At 42.6% G+C, this 22,023-nt stretch overlaps 1 protein-coding gene across 1 annotated transcript in view; it reads left to right on the top strand.

Moving 5' to 3' along the window:
• Positions 1 to 12,321: 12,321 nt before the first annotated feature.
• Positions 12,322 to 22,023, top strand: part of LOC127572276 (growth hormone receptor-like) — a 139,577-nt gene continuing 129,875 nt past the window's right edge. Inside the window, exon 1 of the mRNA XM_052019303.1 lies at positions 12,322 to 12,713. The gene's annotated coding sequence lies outside the window, so the exon portion shown is untranslated. The remainder of the gene's footprint in view (positions 12,714 to 22,023) is intronic.

The raw sequence follows: 22,023 nt of genomic DNA, 5'->3' as shown, positions 1-22,023 counted from the left end.
TGAGTCATAGAATTTGTATAGCACAAAAGGAGACTATTTGACTATCTTCAATGCTAGCTCCAGATTGAGCAATCCCATCTGTCCCATTCGTAAGTAATGGGAGTAGATATGTGCCCACTTAAGTCTGCTCCATGGTTAATCAGATCTTGGCCTCACTTTCCTGCCTTTTCCCCATATTTCTTGACTCCTTTAGACTCCAAAAATCTACTTCAGATTTGAATACATGTGCCCGTGATGGAGCTGGCTGAGTCTACAACTCTCTGCAACCTCTTGTGATCCTGTGCATTGGAGCCTCCATACCAGGCGGTGATGCAACTAGTTAGAATGCTCTCCACTGTACATCTGTAGAAATTTGTCAGAGTCTTTGGTGACATACTTCTAACAAAGTAGAGCCCCTGGCATGTCTTCTTCATGATTGCATCAAAGTGCTGGGCCCAGGATTGATCCTCTGAGATGTTGATGCCCAGGAACTTGAAGCTGCTCACCCTTTCCACCGTTGACCCCTCAATGAGGACTGGTGTGAATTCTCCCGACTTTCCCTTCCTGAAGTCCACAATCAAATCCTTGCAATAAAGGCCAGCATTCCATATGCCTTCTAAATTATTTGCTGTAATGCTTGCCAACTTTGTGCTTCGTGCAAGGACATCCAGATCTGCCTGTTTAGTAGCATTCTGTAGACTCTCTCCATTTATACAATACTATGATTTTTTATTCTTCCAACTAAAGTAGATAGCTTAACATTTACACAAATTATACTCCACTTGTCAATTTTTTGCCCTCCTACTTAACCTATGAAATGATATCTAAGTACCAACTACTTCAGCTTTGCTCTTGAACCCCTTTTGTTGTTTAATCTTTACTTCTCCATCTGCCATTTCTCTGCCCACATTTCCAACTGGTCTATATCCTGCTGGATCCTTTGATAATCTTCCTCACTGTCCACAGCTCTATTAATTTTTGTATTGTCCGCAAACTTGCTATTCAGCCCACCTCGTCAAGTCATGTTGAGTTTATTGTCATATGCACAAGTGCATCTGTGCACAGGTAGAATGAAAAACTTACTTGCAGCATCACAGACACATACTTGCAGCATCATTGGAGACACAACATTCAAAAGAAAAACATAAATTAAACATAAATTATACGAGAAAGTATACAACTGGAACAAAGAACAAAGTCCATTGAAATGCAAAGTGGTCATAGTGTTGCTATACTAAGATAGTGATTAGGGTTGTGCCGGTTGCTTCAAGAACTGAATGGCTGAAGGGAAGTAGCTGTTCTTGAACCTGGTGGTGTGGGACTTCAGGCTTCTGTACCTCCTGCCTGATGGTAGCTGCGAGAAGATGGCAAGGCCTGGGTCATGGGCGCCTTTGTTGGTGGATGTTGCCTTTTTGAGGCAGCGCCTCATGTAGCTAATACCGATGGTGGGGAGGGATGTGCCACTGATGTATTGGGCAGAGTCTGCTACCCTCTGCAGTTTCTTACGTTCCTATGCATTTGAATTGCTATACCAGACCATGATGCAACCTGTCAAGATACTTTCAACAGTACATCTGTAGAAGTTTGTTAGAATGTTGGGTGAACCTCTTTAACCTTATAAGAAAGTAAAGACATTGGCTGTCTTCCTTGTGATTGCATCTATGTGCTAGGCCCAGGACAGGTAATCCTATGGGATAACATCTAGGAATTTAAAGATGCTGACCTCTCCACTGCTGATCCACAAATGTTGACTGGCACTGCCCTCATCAATCATCTTCGACGCCTCCACAAAAAACCCAATCAAGTTCATTAAGACACAACCTTCTCTGCACAAAGCCATGCTGACTATCTCTAATGTCTATACTTTTCTAAATGCGATAGATCCTATCCCTAAGAATCTTCTCCAATAATTTCCCTATCACTGATGAAAGGTTCACAGGCCTATAATTTGTTGCATTATTCCTAATGCTGTCCTTAAACAAAGGAACAACCCTGGCTATTCTCCAGTCTCCTGGAACCTCACCTCACCAATGGCTAAAGAGGATACAAAAGATCTCTGTCAAGGCCCCAGCAATCTCCTCTCTTGCCTCCCTCAATAACTTGGGATAGATCTCATCAGGCCCTGGAGATATCCTCCTTAATATTCTTAAAAACACCTGACACCTCCTCCTTCTTGTTATCAAAGTACCCCAGATATCAAAATACCCCTCCTGATCTCACTGTCCATTTTCCTGTCATTGGTGAATACTGGTGTGAAGTCCTCATTTAGTACCTTTCCCGCTTCCTCTGGCTCCGGGCATAAATTCCCTCCTTTGATCTGGAGTGATCCTACCCTTACCCTAATTACCCTCTTGTTTTTAACGTATGTATAAAATGCCTTGGAATTCTCTTTAATCATTCTTGCTAAGGACATTTCATGGTCTTCCCAATTCTCTGTTTAAGTTTTTTCCTGATTCCTTTATATTCCTCAAGGGCCCTGTCCGATTTCAGTTTCTGAAACCTTCATATGCTTCCTTTTTCTTTTTGACATCTCTCATCATCCAAGGTTCCTGCACCTTGCCATCCTTGTCTTTCTTCCTCATAGGAATATGTTGGTCCTGAATTCCGACCAGCTGCCTTTAAATGACTCCCACACATCAGATGTGGACTTGCTCAATAACAGTTGCTCCCAATCTACTCTCCCCAACTCCTAATGACCTTGTGTTAGCCTTTCCCCAGTTTAGCACTTTCCCCTGAGGTCCAGTCTTATCCATATCCATAACTATCTGAAAACATATGGAGGTATGATCACTGTTCCCAACATGCTCTGCCACTGAAATTCCAATCACATGTCCAGGCTCATTTCCTGCTGCCTGTTGGATATTTGCAGCACCTTCAGTTCTAATTTCAACTTTGAGCACTTGCATTATAGAAGGTAGAACACTACAGCACAGTACAGGCCCTTCAGCCCACAATGTTGTGCCGACATTTTATCCTGCTCTGTTTTGCTTTTGTTTCCAGTGGGGTGCTGCAGGGCTCATTGTTAGGCCCCTTACGTTCTGTTGCTTATTTCAATAACTCAAGTTTATACACAGCAGCATGATGAAGGAGTTTGCAAATGATACAAAATTTGGCCATGTAGTTCACAGTGAGGAAGAAAGCTGCAGACTTCAGAAGATATCAATGGACTAGTCAGGTGGGTAGAAACATGGCAAGGGTTTCAGCACGGAGAAGATTTACAAGCACATTGTGAGGATTGGAGAATATTACATTTAGAGAAATGTAAAGCAATACATTTTGATTGGTCAAATAAGGAAGAGGTAGAGTACTGAGAAGTGTAGGGAATCAGAGGTATCTTGAAATACCACCAAGACTTTATTAGTTAAACCATAGATAAAAATAATACAGAGGAAATGTTAGATTTGTATAAATATTAATTCTGCCACAGCCAGAGTTCTGCAGACAGTTCTAGTGACTGCATAACAAGAATGATCAGATTCCACTTCAATTAAATCTCCCCTCAGCACCCTCTGTTTCAAGGAAAACAATTTTGTTTCAGCTAATATTCTCCAGTCCTCACAATGTGCTCATAAATCTTCTTCTACTTAAGTCTGATTATAAAATTAGGCCCAGATACAATGGATAGGAAGGATCTATTTTTCTTAGCTGGTCAATAACCAAGGGTCATTTACCTGCACCTTCCCATTCTTTGCATGTCCACGATTTGAATTTTGAATCTATTTACCAGGATCTGTCTAATTGCTTTTCAGTCCTGTATCTTCTGCAACTATCCTGCAAACTCTGTCAGTACTATTTAATATCATCAGCAAATCTAACAAGCTTATATTTGATTTCAATGTTCAGATCATTTATCTAGTTTAGAAACACAAGCTGCAATTACTAATTTTTGACAAACTTAAATTGGCATTCCTTCCTAGAGTTTAGAAACATATAGAAACATGGTTCAGAGAAATGTATCTCATAGCAGACAGGATGAGGACAGTGTAAGGTTTCATTATTGTGTGGAGAGGAAACCCACTAATAGCTACAATGTAAATTAAGATAGGAGTTCAGTACCTAGAAATTCATTGGATTTACCACAGAGCCATAGAACAGTGCAGTACAATGCAGGCCCTTTGGCCCACAATGTTGTGCTGACCTTTAAACCTACCCTAAGACTATCTAACCCCTTCCTCCCACATATCCCTCTGTTTTAAATTCCTCCATATGCTTATCTAGCAACCTCTTGAATTTGACCAATGTACCTGCCTCCACACCGCCCCAGGCAGCGCATTCCATGCCCCAACCACTCTCTGGGTAAAAAACCTTCCTCTGATATCTCCCTTGAACTTCCCACCCATTACTTTAAAGCCATGCCCTCTTGTATTGAGCATTAGTGCCCTGGGAAAGAGGCGCCAGCTGTCTACTCTATCTATTCCTCTTAATATTTTGTATACCTCTATCATGTCTCTATCTCTATCATTTAGATTTGGAAAAATAAGATATCTATAACTTTGCACTTGACATGGAATAAAAAAGGACCAAAATGCAAAACACTGCAATGTAGAAATCTGATGTACAGTAGAGAACATACTGGAAATACTCAGCAGCATCCCTGGAGAGGAAATCAGAATTAATGTCTCAGGTTGATGACCTCTCATTGGAAATGAGAAAAATTAGAAATAAAACATTTTAGGCTGCAGAGAAAGGGGAGGGTTGGAGAGAACAAAGGGCGGAAACAGTGAGAGACTGAATGACACAAGTGGTCACCGTGTCAAAAGGATGGTGAAGGCTTGCTATAATATGATCTGTCTCCAGGAGATGTAAGTGGAAGAAGACAAATGAACACAAAGGAATAGAGAGAAAAAATGTCTGTAACTGGGATACAAACTGGAGAAACAAAACCTTACACATGCTGAAAGTCTGCAATAAAAACAGAGAATGGTGGAAATACTCAGCAGATTAGGCATTGTCTCTAAAGGGAAAAACAGAATTGACATTACAATTTGACCATTTATCACAACTGTTCTGCTACGAACTGGAAAGGCTGATTATCTTGAAAGTGTTGAGTCCTGAAGACTGCAACATGCCAAGTTGGAAGATGAGAGTGGCGAAGGGGGACTGGTTGGTCCTCTAACCAAGGAGAAAACAAAAGACCCTCAGGTTATCTTTGTGTAGGATAGAGGTGTGGAGGGATTGGATGCCCATGGTGAAATGAGCTGGTTGGTGTCAGGAAACTGGAAACTGAAAGTGGCAGCGAATGTGAGGAGTTATGGAAAGAGACTGGTCAAGGTGAAGTAGAGCAAAGTCACATTTTGTTGTACATAATAGACAAACACCAATTCAAGGACAGTCCTGCTTGTGGATCTTGGGGAGGAGGTAGAAATGGGCTTTTCAGGGTGAGGGGAGGCTGTATAAGGAAGATCTCCCAAGGAAATGAATTCAGTAACTGTTTAGGAGACATTGGCCTGATGTTCTTGATAGGGTCATGGTCCAGAGGAAGGTATAAGGAAATGTTGTGGCACAGCCGGTAGAACCGCTGCCTCACAGCTGTAGCAGCCCAGGTTCGATCCTCTCCTCTGCTGTATTTCCCCAAAACTCCATGATTATATCTGGCGTTCACACTCTGGAAGGTTGAGCTCAGTTTGCCAAACAATACTGTTCTTATCAGAAGGCTTGATGATAACGTTGGGCTTGATGGACTGAGTGAACTGCTGCACCTTCAGAACAGTGTAGGTTAGACTGAATATGTGGATTGGAAAAAGGAGACAGTCAATGTCATGCCAGCAGTTAGCCTTGAATAGATCTGGAGAGAGAAAGAGTCCAGGTGGATTGGGAATTTGGAGGAAAGGAAAAAATTCCACAGTCTGGATTGAACTCTTGAGACAAAGAAATGGGCATATAGACAAAGTGGCAAAAGAAGAGCTCAACGTAATGCTGGGCCCAGATTTTATTGAGGTATGACAGAGTCCCTACCTTTCACTGCCACACATACCATGTTGCTGCTACTCAAAATAAGTTACAAGTGTAAAAAGTAAACCACTGGAGGAACTCGGTGGGTCAAGTAGTAACAGATCGACGCTGCCAGACTTGCTAAGTTCTTCCAGCAGTTTATTTTTTCCTCCAGATTCCAGAATCTTCGTCTCTTGTGTCCCTAAGTTATAGGTGTGTTTGCTAAACTAGTTAACATACAGTAAGTGATCCAGAAACCTGATGCAAATAGAACACAAAGAAAAGTAATGAGAACTTAATACAGTAAGACAGAAGGTATAGCATAGAAAGATTCAACAGAAATATTCAACCCAAACAATAATTATTTACAAACACCTCTGAGTATCCAATGCACTCAGTTACTGTCAAACGTTGTCATAAAGTTGAGAATTAAAAAAAACTGCAGATGCTGGAAATTGGAAACAAAGTCTGGTCAAATGAAGCACAGAATCTATTTCTGTTACCAAGGATGCTGCCAGGCTTGCTGTGTGTTTCCAACATTTTCTGTTATTGCCATAAAGATTCTGGAGCCAAATTGCTTCATAACATTATAAAACTGCACCACAGTCTGTGGTGAGTATCATATTCTCATTCAAAGCGTGTGCTCTTGAGGCCATTTGGACTCTTGAGCTAGCTCCGCCATGCAATTAGATCCTGGTTCAGCTCCATTTACCAACTTTTTTCTTGATATCACACATTGATATTCCAACTATCCTCCAACATCCACTGAATTTTGAGGGAAAAAACTCCAGATTTTCTTTGACTGTGTATATGGAGAGGTGCTTCCTGATTTCAGTTCCGGACACCCTTGTTCCAGATTCCTTTATCAGAGGAAACACCTTATTGTATTAGAGTCATAGAGATGTACAGCACAGAGCAGGCCCTTCAGCCCACCACGTCCATGCTGATCTTCTTGGCCATCTACACTAATCCCACTTTCCCACATTACGACCACATCCTTCTGTGCCTTGCCTAGTTAGGTGTCTTTCTAAATGCCTCTTAAATGCATCTGATTTCACCATCTCCTCTATCAGCACATTCCAGGTATCAACCATTCTCTTTGTAAAAAAACGTAACTCTCAGATCCCCTTTAAAACTTCTTCCTCTCACCCTCACACTATGCCCTCTTGTTTTTGATACCTCTACTATAGGAAAAAGATACTGCATTCTACCCTTTCTGTGCCTCTCATAATCTTACATATTTCCATCAGGTTACCCCTCAGCCTCCTTCACTTCAGGGAAAACAAGCCCAGCTTATCCATTCCCCCCCTTAACTAAAGTCCTCCAAACCAGGCAACTTCCTGGTGAATCTATAACAATCTGCTGGAGGAACTCAATGGCTTGAGTAGGGAGGAAAGGAATTGTTGACAGGATGCTGCTCGACCCGCTGAGTTTTTCCAGCAGATTTGTTGCTCCAGATTCCAGCATCTGGCAGTCTCTTGTGTCTCCATCCTGGTGAAGCTTCTCTGCATTCTCCCCAGCACAATCACATCCTTCCTCTCATGTGCCAACCAGAACTGCACACAATACTCCACGTGGCCTAACCAGTGTTTTGTAAAGTTGCTTAAATATCTGCCACTGCTCATCTACTGACCTTCCCTTTAACCTATTTTCCCACTCTATTCTAGACAACTCTTCCTTCGTACCTTTGTTGAGGACAATAGTTTTGGACCCAAGGTGTTTGCCTTCAAACTGCATCTGAGATTCTACCATGTTGTAATCACCACTTCAATAAAGATCCTTAACTCTTTCTTACCAATCGTGCCTCATTACACATGACCAAATCTAAAATAGTTTGTTCCCGGGTAAGTTCTGTGACATATTGCTTGAAGAAACAATCCTTGACGCACTTCACAGATTCCTTTTCCATGGTACCCTTGCCAGTTTGATTAGTCCAATCAGTATACAGATTAAGATTATCCATGATAACTGAAGTCCTCTTCTGACAGATGTTTCATCATTTATACTTTGAGGGCCTCTAGACCGCTCCCACCCGCACCCCCACCCCCACCTTCTTTTCTTTGCTAATTGTTATTTCCACCCAAACCAATTCCACATCTCCATTCACTGCATCTGTGTCTTTCAATCTTTTTATTAGTTTTCAAATTAATATAGATTAATATATAACATCAATGTTTGTACATGTAATACAAAGAGATCAGGAGAACAATCATAGCAGAGATAATCATAAAGAACAATAAAATATAAAAGAAATCTGTAGATCCCACGATCTCTTAGTAAATGAATATAATATAAAAGAAAGAAAAAGATTTATTATCTATATAAAAGAAAGAAAAAATAAAATCCCCAAATCAATAAGAAAAATTATAAACAATATATCAAACCAAACTAAACAGAAAAATTTCAAACAAGAACAAAAAAAAGGAAAAAAAGACTGGACTGAAATTTCTCAGTAAAAACAGAGCAATATTATGTCATCAACTCCGTTCCTTTAAATTAGAGAGTTATTGAAAGGGGGCATCTGTGTCATTATCACCAGCTCCCTGATACCTTCCTTAATTAACAATGCCACACTACCTCCTTTCCCTTTTCGCCAATTCTTTTGGAACATTGAATATCCTGGAATATTGGGTTCCTAGTGCTGTTATTCTGCAACCATGTCACTATAATAGCTATTAAATCAATCTGATTTCTTTCAATTTTTGACATCAACTCCTCCATCTTGTTAGAAGTACTACTTGCAGTGATAAACAGCCTGAGATAGAAGTCGTTGCCTATCCACAATTATACCTTTGAGGCCCCTTGTCTCTTTCCCAAACTGCACTCAAAGAACTGCATTTCTTATCTCAACTCTGGAGCACCTGGACAACAAAGACACTTATGTCAGACTCCTATTTGTTGACTACAGCTCTGCTTTCAAAACCATAATTCCAAACAAACTCATCTCCAAACTCCTAGGACTAGGACTCAGCACCTCCCTCTGCAACTGGATCCTGACCAATGGACTGCAATCAGTGAGGATCGGCAGCAACACTTCCACCATGATTATCCTCAACACTGGTGCCTCACAAGGCTGTGTCCTCAGCCACCTACTCTGCTCCCTATACACTCACGACTATGTGGCCAGTTTCTGCTTTAACTCCATCTACAAGTTCACAGATGACACAAACATAGTGGGCCAGATCTCAAATAACGATGTCAAGGAGTGCAGGAAGGTGATAGAGCACCTAGTAGAATGGTGTCAAGACAACAACTTTTCCCTCAATGTCAGCAAAACAAAAGAGCTTGTCATTGCCTTCAGGAAATGGGGTGGAGCACATGCCCCTGTATGTATCAATAGTGTTGAGGTGGAGATGGTTGAGAGTTTTAAGTTCTTAGGTGTAAATATTACTGATAGCTTGTCTTGGTCCAATCACATAGACGCTATGGCCAAGAAAGCACACCAGGAAGGTTAAGGAAATAACGATACTGTCAGCCTTCCTGAAGCAACACTGTGAAGATGGACTGGATGGAAGGATGTGGAGACCCAGTGATGGACTGGGCAGTGTTTACCACTTTCTGCAGGTTCCGACGGTCCAGAGCAGAGCAGTTGCCATACCAGGCTGAGAGACAACCTGTCAGGATACTTTCTATGGTGCATTTGTAGAAGTTTAAGACAATTCTCGTGTACAAGCCATATCTTCTCAGATGCCTAAGAAGGTACATACACTGATGCGCTTTCTTGACCACCACATCAGTGTGGAGGGAACAGGCGAGGTTGTCGGTGATATAGATACCTAGGAACTTGAAGCTGTCGATCATCTCTAAGGCAACTCTGTTGATGAGGATAGGGTTGTGTCCACCACCTCCACCACCCCCCCCCAGCACTTCCATCTTACTTCCCTGTAACCCTCTCAGTCTTCTAAACTCTAAAGAAGAGAGGCCGAGCCCTGTCAGTTTCTCCTCAGACAGCACATCAGCCAGCCTTGGACCCAGTTTAGTGAATCTTGGCTGCTCTCCCTCTGTGACAATGATGTCCTCTGTTAAGGCAGGATGACCAGAGCTGTGGACAGTATTCCAGGTGCAGTCTTACCAAGTCCCAATATAATTGCATCTCTTGTGCTGTACTCAAATCCTCTTGCAGTAAAGGCAAGCATACTATTTGCCCATCTAGTCATTTGCTGCACCTGTCTGTTAGCTTTCAGTAACTTATGTACAAGGACACCTGGGTACCTGTGAACGTCAACCTTACCCCGTCTGACACCATTTAAAAAACTGTCTGCTTTTCTGCTTAGTGAACTTCACATTTTTCCACATCTGTTCCATCTGCCACGTTCTCACTGACACACAGCTTGTCTCTATCTCCTTGAGGCCTCTTGACCTGCTCCTCTTTACTGATAATACCACCTGGTTTGATATCATTAGCAAGCTTGGAAACACAAGATACGCTCCCTTCAGCCAATTCCTTAACATAGGCTGTGAACTGTCCCACATTCATCACAGCCCGCCAACCTGTCAAAGATCCTTCATTACCGCTGAACTGAGGAGGCTGTGAAGAATCAATAACATTGGCTTGTCTGGGGTGACACACCAATGTTATTGTCAGACCAGTAGGAAGGCAGATTTTTTTCCTGAAGGGTATTACAGGACCAGATGGGTATTTATAAAAATTCCAGTAGTTTCACGGTCACCCCTTACTGATGAGCATTTCTGAAATCCAGATTGATTTAAATACTTTAATTTAAATGCCAGAGCTTCCATGGTGGGATTCAAACTCGTATCATGGTCTTGAACTCTAATTGCAAGTTCAGTAACTTAGCCACTATCCTTCATTTATAGTAAAGTTCTTTTTATCCCATGGACAGCTTTATAAATCAGTTCTGTTGCCAGCACAGGAGGAGATTATGGGAATCTGGGCATGAAGTATTTTGTGATCATGCGGGTCTCTGAATTCTCTGTCCTAATCTTAATACCAAGGGTCTTTAGTCAAAATTCTCTTATGGTGGACAAATGTTACGATTCAGATTAGATTAGTTTATTGTAATATACACCAGGGTGCAATGAAATTCCTTGCTCAGTTGAAGCTCACAGAGTAAACAGTAAACATGGAAATACAACAATAAATACCGTGACCAATGCAAAACAGCAGAACGGTGCAAAAATTGAGGTGCAACTTGAGGTATTGGTATTGGTTAATTATTGTCACTTGTACCGAGGTACAGTGAAAAACTTGTCTTACAAACCAATTGTACAGGTCAATTCATTACACAGTGCAGTTACATTGAGTTAGTACAGAGTGCATTGACATAGTACAGGTAAAAACAGTAACAGTAAAGTGTCACAGCTACAGAGAAAGTGCAGTAACAGTAAAGTGTCACAGCTACAGAGAAAGTGCAGTGCAATAAGGTGCAAGGTCACAACAAGGTAGATCGTGAGGTCATAGTCCATCTCATTGTATAAGGGAACTGTTCAATAGTCTCATTACAGTGGGGTAGAAGCTGTCTGGTGGTACGTGCCCTCAGGCACCTGTATCTTCTACCCGATGGATGAGTAGAGAAGAGAGAATGTCCCGGGTGGGTGGGGTCTTTGAGTATGCTGGCTGCTTCACCAAGACAACGAGAGGTAAAGACAGAGTCCAAGGAGGGGAGACTGGTGTCCGTGATGTGCCGGGCTGTGTCCACAACTCTCTGCAGCTTCTTGCGATCTTGGGCAGAGCAGTTGCCGTACCAAGCCGTGATACATCCTGATAGGATGCTTTCTGTGGTGCATCAGTAAAAGTTAGTGAGAGTCAAAGGGGACAAACCAAATTTCTTTAGCCTCCTGAGGAAGTAGAGGCGCTGGTGAGCTTTCTTGGCCATGGCATCCACCTGGTTTGTCCAGGACAGTTTGTTGGTGATGTTCACTCCCAGGAACTTGAAGCTGTCAACCCTCTAGACCGCAGCACCATTGATGTAGATAGGTGTATGTACACCACCCCCCCTATCCTGAAGTCAATGACCAGCTCTTTAGTTTTGTTGACATTGAGGGAAAGGTTGTTGTAGTGCGAAAAGAAATGCTACAGTGACAATAACGGAGAGAGGAAGAGTTAAGAGTCTGAGAACGTGGCAGCCCCACCGGGAAGGGGGTGTGAGAGAGGGGACTGGTTCAGGAGTCTGACAGCAGTGGGGAAGAAGCTGTTCCTGAGTCTGGACTTTCAAGCTCCTGTATATCTTCTCCCAGAAGGTAGAAGATAGAAGAGGGAATGGCCGGGCTGGCAGGCATCAGACCCAGAACGTGCCCGGAGTCGGTTGCAGTGACCATTTCTGTGCGCGTTTCATTTACGTCTGATTTCAAATCTGGGAGCGGCTTGCTGCTGTTTGAAGTGGTGATGTGTACGTTATCAGATGTGGGTGTTGGGGTTTACAGGCTCTTCATGTTTGCGCACAGAGGGCGCAGTTCCACGGGCAGGGGAGCGGAGGCTGGGCTTCAAGTTTCTGACTTGGTGCTGACTCGCAGTTTTCCTCGCAGGCTGACAGAGGGTTCAGTGCGGAATTGCGGAGCGTTCTCTGCTGTGTGCAGCCAGTTCGGCCCCACTGCGGGCTCCGACCCATGGACTCCCTCCGTCGGGGAGGGTCGGGGGGCAGTCAGCCTCGGCAGCAGATCCACGCCTGATACCGAGCTTGTCCACTGCCCGCGGGGAGAACTCTGACTGGGGGCTGCAGAGCACGGATCGCTCTGAGAGAAAGGGAGGCAGGAGAACCATTGGAATAGAGTCGGCCATCCCACCGAGGCCAGCACAGCACAGCACAGCACGGCTCGGCCTGGCTCAGCCCGGCCACCGCCAGGTAAGAACGTCCATCAGCCCGGATCCCGAGTTGTGCCACGGTTCCCTGAACCGTCTTTGCTCTGTGTGTGTATACTGATCCTGGTCCCTGCAGACTGAAGCTCACCCCACCGACGTCCGGGGAGCGCCTTCTGTGCTTAATAAATCTAAACAGCGCCCTGCTGTACGATTTCGAATTGAAATCACTGCCTTCGGCTCTCCAGTTGTTTTGCACATCTGGCAGCAATTTTTGAACGTGTTTTGTCCCCTTCCGTCCCCAAACGTGTGTTATGTTTTGTTTGCAACTTTTGGCCAACTTGTGGGCCCTCGGAGAGAAAGTGCCAATGCTTAAAGGGGGGGTTGCCTCCTTGGAAGGAGAAACTGTGTTTGGTGAAGGTTGTTTTTTTCCCTACTATTTTGGCATGGTAAGAGAGAAGGATGGCCTTTTAACCACAGCGGTCATGATGGTCAATGTGGCTTATTCTTTCATAAATGCATAAACAATGAAGGAAGAGCAAAAATTGCAAGCTTTTTCTCTGTCAGTATAATAACTTGGAGTAAATCACCCATCCTTTCTAATGATCAACCAAGCCCCTTCCAAAATGGGCAAATTATAGAGAGCCTCCTGGAGGGCTATGAGGACCTACTAGGAAGAGGTGTGGGCCAACGTGACCCCCTTGAGGCTGTTGGTGATGGTCATGGGCTTAATTAAAGGCTAGATTTTTGATAAACCCCTCAGCTCCTTGTATAGATTGAGAGCAAGAGAGGTGGTTTCCAAAGTTAGGACGGATGTCAGTAAGTATGGGTTTTCACGCTTCCGTAAAGGAACAGTGTATTAGATACCATCATTTATTGTTGCACTCCTGGCTGTGATTAACACACCATTGGTCTACTTAAGCTGTAACACAAAATCTTGAAATAAAACCGAACAAAACAACTCTTTCAGACAAATCTTGCAGTATGGCATAAACATTCACAGTGGAGAGCTAAGCTTGAAGATTGGAGGAATTAGGATGTCAACATGAGCTGTGATTCTCTGAACTAGTGACGCAGTAACTCCCTTAAAACATCTACTTCTGCCATTGATTTGTTCTAACCACAATGTGCACTGTCTACAGGAGCTGTTGCAGTAATTCTCCAAAGCACTGAGCTCCATTAGATGGAACCACTAGCTCCACCATTTCTATGTTCCTCTACAAATCATACATGATCCTTACTTAGAAATATAACATCGTTCCATTGTTTGGTCAAAATCTGGGAACTCCACACCTAACTTTCAGTGCATTTAATCATAAATATCTGATAGGAATGCACTGAACAATTTTCAGTCACATCCTTGTCCCAAGCTATTAGATGGTGTTATGAGTTGCTTGAATGGATTTCTGTGACTTAATGATGCCTATGAAAATGGGGTGTTATCCACTTTTAAATGTTCCAGCTATAGCTGGGAGAATGCTCTGTCTCCTGAGTCAAAGGTTGTAAGGACTCATTTAGATAAAACATTAAGTTGAGCCCTGGCTGCTCCCTGTGAAAGATTGCATCGCATTGTTTCAAAGAATACGAGAGTTATTGTAGGTTTTCTGCCAATGAATATTCAAAAGTAGGAAAACAAACCTTTTTATTACTGCCCTGGGACTCTCTGTACAGACTGACTACTGACTACATTAAAAAGTATTTTATTGGTTGAAAGCAATTTGGCCAATCGTGACTGGTGCTATATATTTGTCAGTAAGCTGTTACCTTTCCAAAGTGAGGTACATTAAACAGTTGATGGTGTGGAAGCCTGCACACTGTAAGGAGTTGATGGTCTTGATACTTGGATGTAAATCAAAAAAACTGCAGATGCTGGAAATTTGAAACACAAACAGAAAATGCTGGAAGAACTCAGCAAGTCGAGCAACATCTGTGGGAACAGAAACAGTTAACGTTTCAGGCCTACAACTTCATCAGAACAGGGGAAGAAAGAGGTACACATAGATTTTAAGTAGGAGGAAAGTTGGGGCAGGGATGTAAAGAACAAGGGGAGTGTCTGTGATAGGACGATTTGAAGGGGCTTAATGGGGACAGTTAAGATAAGATTTCTTTATTAGTCACATGTACATCGAAACGCACAGTGAAATGCATCTTTTGCATAGAGTGTTCTGGGGGCAGCCCGCAAGTGTCGCCACGCTTCTGGCGCCAACATGGCATGCCCACGACTTCCTAACCCATACGTCTTTGGAATGTGGGAGGAAACCGGAGCACCCGGAGGAAACCCATGCAGACACGGGGAGAACATACAAACTCCTTACAGACAGTGCATTAAACTACTAGGCATGTGCAATAGGTTGTTAATGGTAAGATTGTGGGACTTGTCCTACAGGCTAAATTTATGCATATAGGATAAGAGAAAAAACAAAAATGGAAAGCACTGGAAAAACTAAACAGGTTAGGCAGCACCTGTGGAAAAGGAAACAAGTTAGCGTTTCAGGTGATGGACCATTCTTCAGACCTGGATGGTGGTATGTTGGCTCTTATCAGACTTTTGCTGAAGATGGACAATGAGATTTACTTAAACTGAGCATAAAATTACTGATGTTGTTTCTGATATTCTGCTGAAGCTGCTAATGATAGTTTCTTTTAAGATTTATTCCTAATACAACCCTGTTGATGTTTAATTTTGTTAGACTCCATATCTTTGGAATACTTAGAGCTGCTACTTAGTATGGCCCATTCAGCTGTGGCATGAAGTTTGTACTTCAACCCACCAGAGATTAAGAAGCTGAATTTGCAAATGTGTGGGATCTGCCACACTGAGTTGTCTTGGAATGTTTTACTGTATTGAGGTAGTACTGATATTGGTTTAGTTTGTTCCATACACAGGAAAAGTATTATGAAGTTGCTTCAACTGGACATATTTCTGCAGGCAGGAGAAATCGTGTTTTGGACAGGTGCCAAGGTACAAACTGTAAACTGGTTTTCAAAAAGGTCACAGTAATGAGATGAGAATCAGGTAAAGCAAGCTTCACTTGAATGCTTCAAAAACTTAATGTACAGTTTGGGTCATTACTATGGTCTCCTTGAAGGCAATTTTTAAAGCATTTCTGAAACTGTCAAGATAGAAATGAGGTAGTACATAGATTGTCAAGGCTGATAATGCTCCAGTTGGTTACTTGGTCTCAGTTTCAGCTGTAGCAGTTTTGCCTGAGTCAAAAGGATGTGAATTTAAACTTCACTGTAGAATCCAAGCAGACCCTGTGGGTGTAGTGTTAGTGGGGAAAGGCTTTCCAGAGAAACGCCGGCAGTGTTGCCATTTGAAGAAGAGAACAGCATTTGAGGTCTGTATCTTGGATCTGTATTAGTTTTTGGCCTATACAGTTGATTAACTAAGTTTATTCAGGAGCCAGGACTTCCATGCAGTAGCTCACCTCAACAACTCTTCCTCTTAAGATATTAGCATGCATTATGTCTAGCCATTACTATCTTACAAGTATCTTGAGGTGGACAATAAATGCCAACCCTGCCAGTGGTGCCCATGTCCTCAAGTCCTGGAGTGGAGCTTGAACAAGAAAGCTGTAAGGTACTGAGGAAACCCTTCCATAAAGGGTGTAGACCTGACAGTGTTGTTGCCAATAGAATCACAGATTGGATATGGCACTGAGGGGTCAATTGGTTTGTTGAGCCCAAACCAGTTCTATGTAAGTACGATCCTGTCAGTCCCACTTCTCTCTACTTCAGTTGTTTACTTGCAAATTCTACTTCCCTTTACTTGTAAATTCTTTCTTTTCTGATATTTATCCAGCTCTCTTCCTAACGCCACAATTAAATCTGCGTCTACATCTACTCCTGGCAGTGCATGGGGCACTTCATGTGCAATTGTTTTTTCTTGTGTTACTTTTAATTCTTTTGCCCCTCACTTCCATTCTGTGCCCCCGGTTCATGGTCCCTCTACCAATGGGAACTGTTTCTAATATCTACTTTTATGATTTTTAAAAACTTCCAACTCATCCCCTTTGTTCCAAAGAGAACAAATCCAACTTCTCCATTTTGTCCACACAACCAAAGTCTCTCATTGCTGGAATTATTTAAATAAATCTCTTCTGTGCCTTCTACAAAGCTTTCACATCTTTCCATAACTGGACACACTACCTCTGATTTGTAAAATCATCGTGACGTCTCTGCCCTTGAATGCTATGCCCTTATTTTGTAAAGCCCAGAATCCCATATGCTTTTAACTACTTTCTTAACTTGCATGCCACTTTCAGTGAACTATGCACAAATATGCTCAGGTCTCTTTAATCTTATACTTCTTTTAAAATTGTGTCCTGCAATTAATATTGCCTTTTCTCATTCTGCCTATCAAAATGCAGTGCTTTACATTTTTCAGGATTACATTTCATTTGCCACCTATCCACCCATTGCGCCAGCCTGCCTCTATCTCTTTGAATTCTATTAATATCCTCACAGCTTGCTCTTCTCCAGTCCAGCAATAACTCCTGGATTGTCTGGATTTAGGTGCAACAGTAATTACCAAACACATTGATCTGAGAGTAATTCTTTGGGTCGGCTTCAGTGTGTGACTATTCGCAAATATTAGATTCGGAGCCCTCAGATTATTGACATATACACCAGGGTGCAATGAACTTCTATGCTCAGGTTCAGGAATTAAGCAGAAAATTTAATACATGCAGTCCCCAGGTTACGACAGAACCAAGAACTGTTCGTAAGTCGGAAGTGAACGACAGTGTGGGAGAGGGTCACAGGAACAGCTGATGGGAGAGCGAGCAGGCAGGGGAAGAGGGGCCGCCAGCCAGTCTCATTGAGTGAGCGAGTTAGTCTGCTCAGTGCTCCCAGTTCTGCTCGGCTTCACCCATTGTTGTGGCTGTGGGGGGAGAGAAGGTCTTGACTATATTCAGTGACTCTACCTCTATAGTTCTCGGGTAAAGAACTCCAAAGATTCATGGCCCTCTGAGAGGAGACATTCCTCGCCTCCGTTTTAAATGAGAGGGAAATATCTTGTCAGCATCTAGGGAGCAGGGAGTTTATGGTGCAACTGTACAGGGTACTGGTGAGGCCACACCTGGAGTACTGCATGCAGTTCTGGTCTCCTTACTTGAGGAAAGATATACTGGCTTTGGAGGCGGTGCAGAGGAGGTTCACCAGGTTGATTCTGGAGATGAGGGGGTTAGCCTATGAAGAGAGATTGAGTCACCTGGGACTATACTCGCTGGAATTCAGAAGAATGAGAGGGGATCTGACAGAAACATATAAAATTATGAAAGGGATAGATAAGATAGAGGCAGGAAGGTTGTTTCCACTGGCAGGTGAGACTAGAACCAGGGGACATGGCCTCAAGATTTGAGGAAATAAATTTAGGATGGAGATGGGGAGAAACTGCTTTTCCCAGAGAGTAGTGAATCTGTGGAATTCTGTGCCCAGGGAAGCAGTAGAGGCTACCTCATCAAATATATTTAATACACAGTTAAATAGACTTTTGCATAGTAGGGGAATTAAGGGTTATGGGGAAAAGGCAGGTAGGTGGATCTGTTCATGACCAGATCAGCCATGATCTTATTGAATGGTGGAGCAGGCTCGATGGGCCAGATGGCCGACTCCTGCTCCTGTTTCTTATGTACCTTGTGAAGACCCCTCCGAGTCTTATGTTTCAGAAGATCAGCTTTTGTTCTCTTTAGAGTCAGAGAGATACAGTATGGGAACAGGCCCTTCAGCCCACTAAATCCATGCCAACAATCAACCACTCATTTATGCTAATCTACAGTAATCCCAAACTCCAGTGATGCACATCCAGCCTCCTCAAACTTTCCTTGAAGACAACCCCTTCATTCTATGGATCAATCTAATGAATCTCTGATATCTGCAGCATCTACCTCTTGTTAAAGAAGGAGACTAAAACTGTAAGCACGACTTCAGTAGTGACCTCACTAACATCCTATACGTCATTCCGTATTCTTGTTCTCCACCCCCTTTACAACAAAGGCCTTCCTAACTCTTTGCTGTGCCTTCATGCTAACTTTCTGTGTGTAATGTAAGATGACATCTTGATCCTTCTGTATAGCAGTGTTCTGCATCCTCCTCTTACCGTTTTGTTTTTCTGCTCTTCTGATCAAAGTGGATAATCTCACTTTTCCCTACATTATATTCTCATTTGCCAAATCTTTAGCTATTCACTTAACCTATCTACTTCCCTTATGCAAACTCTTTGTGTCCGCTGCACAGCTTGCTTTTCCATCAGTATTTTTATCGTCTGCAAATTTGGTGAATTGACCTGTATGATCAGTATGCAAGACAGGTTTTTCACTGTACCTCGGTACAAGTGACAATAATAAACCAATACCAATTGATGCCTTTAACCAAATCCATAATGCAGATTATAAAATAGTTGAGACCCCAGCACAAATTTAGGCAATTTGGCCCATGGAGTGAATGGGTTTGATTGATTTAAAATACTCCATTTTGTTCATTGCTGCCAACGTCTTTACTTCAGTTATGATACTGTGCCTTCATCTGTTCCAAAGTTGGCACCAATTTTTATGTTGGTGTTCATGAGGCCTTTGACATTTGTAAATGCTGTACAGCTGTTACTTATTCTGAAGAAGAGGAAAAGTGTGTGTGCCTTGGGCACTGTTGATTCGATTTCCATGGTTTGAAAAGGGAGAGGAAATGGGGGTGGGGGGACTTAATTCGTTCCAGGATATAGGAAGCACTGGCAAGAAAATCTATTACTCATTTATAGTTGCCAAGAGAAATGGTAATATGCCATAACCTTGATAAAATGGGTGGCTTGTTGGAAATTTAGTCTCTGCCATGTAGCAAGGGACTGGAGTCAAGTGTGGTTCAGATCAGGTAAAAGAAGAAAACAATAGTGCCGTTTGTGACATTGGGACATTCAAAGCACGTCAGAATCAATGAAGTGCTTCATTTTTAGTGTGAATTACTGGTTTGGTGTGGAAAAGTGCAGCAACTAATTCCTGCACAGCAAGGGTTCACAAGCACTCAGTTATTACCAAAAATTATTGTTTTTAAGTAATTTTGGCTAAGGGGAAAAATAGACAAAGAATAACCACTGGATCTTTTACTTCAACCTGAGGACAGGCAAGGCCTCGATTGAAAGAGGCATCTCTGCAGTGCAGCATTCCGACATTGCCAGTCTGGTCAGTTCTGTGTTCATGGAGTTTGATTTGAGCTCACAGCTTCATGATCCAGAGGCAAGAGGGCCACAAACCAAAGTAGGAGTTGGCAGTTGGTTTTCTGAACCCTTTGGGTTTTTGAAATAATACCAGGCTTTCATTTTTTTTTCTGATTAACTGCATATACTGAATTAAATTTGCAATGGGGGAACTTTGACACTCATCTGATGGATAGTTGGCTCTGACCACAACCACTGGGTTTACAGTCTTGTACCCTCATTGGATTAAATGATGCAGGGAATAATTTCAGTCATAACATAACAAACATTAAGAAATATAAACAGGAGTAGGCCTTTCAGTCCCTAGTTCCTGCCTCACAATTCAATAATTCATGCTGACTTGGGATGTTAGGACTGATGGATGAGGAGAGATTTGGTCCATGAGGCTTATGTTCACTAGATTTCGGAAGATTGAGAGTGGATCTTATACAGACCTGTAAATTCTAACAGGACTGGACAGGTAATATGCGGATGGTTCCGATGGCTAGGGACCCCAGGACCAGGGGTCACAGCCTGAGAATAAGGAGTAGGCCATTCAATTTCTTCTGCCAGCAAATGGTGTTTTTTTTTCCTAATTGTGTTCTTCTTTGCATAATTTTGTATAATTTATATTTTTCTTGTGAACATTGTGTATCTGATGCTCTGTGCCTGTGATGCTGCTGCAAGTAAGTTTTCCATTGCACTTGTGCACACATGGACTTGTGCATGTGACATGAAACTGGACTTTGAATCTGTAATTCTCTATTTACAGATTATTACACATGCTCAAGAATGAGTTGGATATTCTTAAGGACTAAAGGGACATGGGGAGAAATCAGGAAATGGGTATTAAATTTGGATGATCAGCCACATTCATGTTAAGTGGCAGAGTGGGCCAGATGGTCTACTATTTTTCTATCTCTCACTCAGTGCCTTTTTTTTGCACTTGCGCTATATCCTTGATTCCTTAATGTCTAATAATCTTCTGTCCTGAATATATTCAGCTACTGGGATGCAAAGTCCTCTTCAATCCAAAGTCCTCTTCAATCCAAAGACCTCTTCAACTAGAGAGGTCCAAAGATTCACTACCCTCCAGGTGAAGAAATTTCTTCTCGCCTCTGTCCAATCTCTTATTATGAGACCATGACCATCTCAGCCAGGGGAAATATCAGTGCCACATCTAACAGTCAAGCCCCTTAAAAGAAGTGCAAGGTGATGCATTTTTGGAAGTTACATAGGGATAGGATGTATACAGTAAATGGCAGGGTCCTAAGGAATGCTGATGAACAGAGGGATCTTGGGAATCCAGTCCATAGTTCCCTGAAAGTGGCAACATAGGGTGGTGAAGAAGGCATATGGCATGCTTGTCTTCATAGTCGAGGCATAGATTATAAGAGCTGGAAGGTTATGTTGCAACTTTACAAAACACCGGTTAGGCCGCACTTGGAGTACTGTGTGCAGTTCTGGTCACCGCTCTGTTGGAACGATGTAATTGTACTGGAGAGAGCGCAGAGAAGATTCACCAGGATGTTGCCTTATTTGGAGGACTTTAGTTATGGGTAGATATTGAATAAACTGGGCTTGTTTTCCCTGGAATGAAGGAGGCTGTGGGTGACCTGATAGATGTATATAAGATTATGAGAGGCGTAGATCGGGTGGGTAGTGAAGAAGGTGGGCAAAGCACATACCAGGATATAGGTCAGTTTGCGATACAGTACAGACAACAACATCACAGGCATATAGGTACAGAGAACAACACAGAATATAATTATTACAAGAGAGAGAAAAAAAACCTGCAAAAATAAGAGCTTGGTGCAGAAAAAAGTCACAATTAGAGCCAAGTCCATAGTAGTGCAAGTGGTGGTCCATGGTGGTCCGTTCAAGAACCTGATGTTTGTAGAAAAATAGCTGTTCCTGAACCTGGTGAGACCTTGGGCTTCTGTATCTCCTGCCTGAAGATTAGAAATCATATTGCACATAAGGAGTGGGGAACTGATCTTTCAAGTAATAAAGAAAGGACTTGGCAGGGACAAGGAGATGGTGACACAAGAGATTGCAGATGCTGGAACCTGGAGCAAAAATCAAGCTGCTGGAGGATCTCATCAGGTCAGGCAGCATCTATGGAGGCAAAGGGATCATCGACGTTTTAGGTCGAGACCCTGCATCA

The sequence above is a fragment of the Pristis pectinata genome, chromosome 7 (genome assembly GCF_009764475.1).
Source record: "Pristis pectinata isolate sPriPec2 chromosome 7, sPriPec2.1.pri, whole genome shotgun sequence".
Taxonomy (NCBI): domain Eukaryota; kingdom Metazoa; phylum Chordata; class Chondrichthyes; order Rhinopristiformes; family Pristidae; genus Pristis; species Pristis pectinata.
The sequence above is the reverse complement of the archived record's forward strand: the minus strand, read 5'-3'. Positions and strand labels throughout refer to the sequence as shown.